This window comes from Elaeis guineensis, chromosome 6, assembly GCF_000442705.2.
Source record: "Elaeis guineensis isolate ETL-2024a chromosome 6, EG11, whole genome shotgun sequence".
NCBI lineage: Eukaryota > Viridiplantae > Streptophyta > Magnoliopsida > Arecales > Arecaceae > Elaeis > Elaeis guineensis.
This window is the reverse complement of record NC_025998.2, coordinates 107,421,455-107,426,941: the sequence shown is the minus strand read 5'-3', so window position 1 is coordinate 107,426,941 and position 5,487 is coordinate 107,421,455.

Sequence of the window (5,487 nt, the reverse complement as noted above, 5' to 3'; positions counted from 1 at the left end):
TCACAATAGATTGAAATAGGAGAAATATAAGATGTAATTAAAAAAAAATAGATAAAAGATCTTTAAGCCATTCAACTTCGAAGTAGGTAAAATCAAAAGCTATGAGTTTAGATTCTATTATACTTCTTATTAGAATGGTTTGCTTGATGGATTTTCAAAAAACAACACTACCACCAAGAAGAAAAATACAGTCAAAGATAGATTTAACATCAGATGAGTCAGAAATTTAGTTGGCATCACTATATCCCTCCAATGCAATTGGATAGCCAATAAATCTAAGACAATATGAAATAGTACCTTTAAGATACCTAAAGATTCTTTCAAGAGCAATCCATTAAATCCTACTAGAATTATTAGTATATCGACTAAGTTTTGAATTAGCATGTGCAATGTCAGGTCTAGTTCGATTAGAGAGATACATTAAAGATTCAATAATTTGAGCATATCTTTTTTGATTCACAAGTTTATCAGAGTTTCTAAAGAGTTGAATAGAAGGATCAAAAGAAATAGAAGCAGGAGAATAATCAAAGTAGCCAAATTTATCAATCAATAATTAGGTATAATGAGATTAAGATAAAGATATAGAATCAGGAGATCGAATGATCTTCATACCAATGATTAGATCAGCTTCACCTAGATCCTTCATATTAAAATGATGGAAAATAATTTTTTTTGCATCATTTATTGAATCAAAATCAGAAAATAGAATCAAAATATCATCAATATAGGGACAAAGAAGGATATATTGATCATCAAATCTTTTATGATAGAGACAGCTGTCAAATTCATTGATTTGGAAGCCATACGAAAGAATAATACTATCGAACTTCTCATACCATTATTTAGGTGCTTGTTTTAATTCATATAAGGACCTGATAAGCTTGCATACTTTATGCTCTTGACCAAGCACTATGAAACATTCAGGTTGAGTCATATAGATTTCTTCATTAATATCTTCCTGAAGAAAAACAGTCTTTACATCCATTTGATGCACAAAAAAATTATGGATGGAAGCGAGAGCAAGAAAGATATGGATAGTAATAATACTAGTAAGAGGCACATAAGTATCAAAAAAATCAATATCGGCTTTTTGTCCAAATTCTTGGACTTAAGCCATGTCTTATACTTTTCCACTGATCCATCAATTCTAAGTTTCTTTCTAAAGATCCATTTCTGACTTAACGGTTTGGTTCCAGAAGGTAAATCAGTGAGAATCCAAGTATTATTTTCAATAATAGATTCAATCTCACTATTGATTGTCTCCTTCCAAAATAGAGCATCAAAAGATCTCATAGCGTCCTGATATGAGGTAGGTGTATTCTCAACTAAGAAGGTAAAGAAATCTTCATCCAAGTTCTTTTCGATCCTAACCTTTTTGTTTCTTCTAGGCTCAAAAGAAAGATCAGGTATATTTGAAGCAGGATCATTAGGGATTGGAAGAGTAGAGATTGATGATGAACTAGATAAGAAAAAAAAGTTATAATCAAATCTGGATCTAGAGATTCGACATTTTCAAAGAAGATTGTATCTCTAGATTCAATAATAGTATTAACAGTTATATCATTGAAATCAGAATAAATAATTAAAAAATGATAGATATTACTATCAAGAGAATAACTAACAAAGATAGAATCAATAGTTTTAGGATCAATTTTATTTTTTTTAGATTCAAGAACAACAATCTTAACTAAGCACCCCCAAACTCGAAAGTAATTTAACTTTAGTACATCTCCCTTCTAATACTTATAGAAAATTTTTTTTTAACTTTTGATGTAATCCTATTGAGAATGAAAGCAAAGATCAAAAAAAGCTTCTCCCCATAAGTTTTGCGGAACACCAAAACTGATGATTATAGCATTAACTATATCCAAAGAGTTCTGTTCTTCTGCTTAGCAACCCTATTGGATTGAGGAGAATAAGAAGCATTAACTTCATGATCAGATCTTAGGATTTTGACCTTCTTTTCAGTTTGATTTTCAACCTCAGCTTTGAAAATCTTAAACTTATTGAAGACTTCATCCTTGGTCTTTAGGAGACAAGAATAATAATATTTAGAAAAATTAACTATAAAGATCATAAAATAATGACTACCTCTATGGATTGGATTTCTACAAGAGTCACAAACATCACTATGAATTAATTTGAGGAGTTGAGAGTTTTTTTTAGGGATGGATTTGAAAGATTTTTCAAGTTTGTTTAGATTGAGCACAGATCTCATACTTAGATTTACAATCAATTGTAAATTTTGGAATCAGATTAAGATTGAACATCTTTTCAAATGAATTTAAAATTCACATGTCCTAGACTATCATGTCAAACATCACAAGATTTAGAATTTAATAAATTGATAGAGAAGAATTTGAAGAAGAATTTTCATTAACTAAAGAAAAAATTATATTGAGTTTGAATAATCCCTCAGATATAAATTTTTTTCGATAAATATATTACCTTTAGAAATTATAATTTTATTGGACTTTAATATAATTTTATATCCTAATTGTACTATAAAGATCCACTAATGAGATTTTTTCTGATGTCAGGAACATACGATACATCTCGAAGGATAATTTTTTTTGAGATAAATCTTAGGTTGATATTTTCACTCTCCAAAATATTGACAGCTGTTTCATTTTTCATAATCACACTTCCTCCACTTAAGTCTTGATAAGAAGAAAAAGATGTTCTATCAGTGTAAACATGGATATTGACGCCAAAGCCTAACCACCAATTAGTGATTTTATAGGTAAAGTTAACTAATAGGACAAAAGATACTAACCTAAAAGTAGATGGTTCTCCTTCAACCATATTAACTATAAATTTGGATTAAGGTTGGTTCTTCTTCTTTTTGGTCACAATCTTTTCTTTTTTTCGATAGAAGCATTGATGTACAAGATAGTTGTCTCGGCTACAAATAAAGCAGAACTTTTCATTAACAAATTTCTTAAATCCTATGGTTTCATAATTGGATTTAGGCTGGTTCTGGAATCTTCTCCTTTTTCCCTTACCCTTGGTCTTGAAGTTCTTAAGTTTAAAGGTCTAGTTCAAGCTATAATGGTTCTGACCCTTAGGTTTTATTGTAGACTTTGAGATTCGGTCAAATTTACTTTAGCTTTCATTTGGTTTTCCTTTAATTCTTTAATTTGGTATTGATCTTCTATTCTAATGGCTTGGATAACTGATCTAAGGATAACATTGTTTTGGGTTCTCATAAGATCATGTCCAAAATTAGTCCATGATGGTAGGAGCTTGTCAATTAGATAAGAGACTTAATAGTTCTTATCTAATGTCGAGCCCCCCTATGAATCTCTTAGACCAAATTTCAAAAATGATGGATTTGATCATTTATAGGGATATTATCTACCATTCTAAAGTTACTAAAGTAGTGCACTAATGGTAAATCTCATGGCCGCCTCATTATCTCTATTATAGGCATCTTCTAGGGCAATTCATAGTTCTTTAGCAGTTTTATATTTTCTGTAGGTTTCATATAAGTTATCAATATATAACTTAAAATCCCAAACCCACAATGAAACTCAATTTCTTTAGATGATTTATCAGATCTGGAGATGTCTGAGGAATCAAAAGATCGGGAAGAGGATCTTGATCTAGATGATGATAAGGAAACATCATAAAGTGATCTTTTTCTAATGGCAATGATTAGGCCTAGTGTGATTAACTAGGCCTCAATTTATTCCTACCATCTAAAGAACCCATGATCATTAAACCTTTTAGGTTTAAGGGTCAAAATTTCCTCGACACCTATTGATGTACGATATGGATTATAAAAACTTTGATTTATGAGGGTTTCAGTAGATCTGCAAATAGAATTTAAGATCTACGAGAACTCTCTATTTTCAAAACAGAGACAAAAAACTCAAAAATAAAAATAATGCTAGTAGTCAACCTTAATTGTACAAAGTAATAAAAGCAGCAGAACAATTCTAATAATAATAATTGATCGATGTTTAAAAAAGCCAGTCAACTTAAAATACTAAAATCTAGTATCTAAATAAGAAAAACTGGAATGTAGAGATTATAATAATTTGCCTTAGAATGTTAATGCAGAGTCCTTCTGCAAAAAGTATTCTATCGAAATGAAGACTGTTTTAAATAAAAATTTTAATAAACTTCAAAATTATCTAAACTATATGATAAGGATAAGAATAGAAATAAAAAATTTAGCTTATCAAGAGCCTGCCTAGATTGGCTCGTTAATAATTCAAAAATAGAAATGAAGCCTGAAAGCGTATGATCATTATTCTAAGGCAAATTTTTGACCCTTGTGCCGATACAATTTAAATGGAAGAGTGTTTAAACACAAAGAAGAAGAAGGAGAGAGAGAAGAGTTGAGAAAAGAAATACGTTGCTTTTAGTATCCCATGCCATCTGAACTTGTTGTCTCATATAGACTACGGAAAGATGCGAATAAAGAGATGCTTTGATTGATTGACCATGATGAGAAGCAACTGATCAAAGAAAGATACGTTCGTCTAAAAAATACGGCCATTAGAACAAACGGTCTATTGATTGATTTAAAAAATATGATGATAAAATAATAAAAAATAAAAATAAAATAGTTATATCATACCCACGCGTGCGAGCTGAACCGGACGGCGCACGCACATGTGGTGTAAAATTTACTTACCTCCTTTCAAGCAAAGGTGGACAAGGAAAAAAGATATAAAAGCATCCAAAGAAAATTGGCCCTTTCCAACGTGGAACTAAATCCAAGACAAAAGATTTTAAAAATTTTTGGAGGAAAAAAAATTGAGTTTTTTTTCTAAAACTTTAATACCAAGCACCGATATTGGTGATAGACACTATAGTGATCTAATAATTGATTACAGATCTACTATATTTTTGATACATGTCTTATGTTTTATTGATACACATCTCAAATTGAGATAATATATAGTTCAACTATTTTTCTAATTCATAGTACATATCCAGTAAATACATATATAAATTTTTCTATATGTCAATATATATATATATATATTATTTTGTTGATATATTACACTTTATCAATATATACATCAAATCAAGGTAATACAAAGTCAATAACATCATTTCGTTAACCATACTGTATGTCTGAGCAATACATCAAAACCTCTTTAATATCTCAAGGTCTCCAACAACGAGTTCAATCTATTGCTCATGGTATCATTCTCAACGGATGAGGATAGTGATGCTCTAATGCAAAGGCAACCAACAGTGAAACAAACATCTAAGTTCGAGCATATTTAAAATGTTGAATTTTGATAGGAAACGAAGGGTGATGGAAGAGAAACACCAATGAGCAGTTCACATTAAAAAAAAAAAAATTACTGGTTATGACTTGTCACTAAGGTTCTCAATGTCATGGAAGGTACGCTGGTACATCGAATAGGAGAAAAATTGGTTGGAGAGAGAGAGAGAGAGAGAGAGTGGAGGAACGAATAGACTCATTTCTCTATATTTATCTATTTACGTAGATTTCTTAGATTA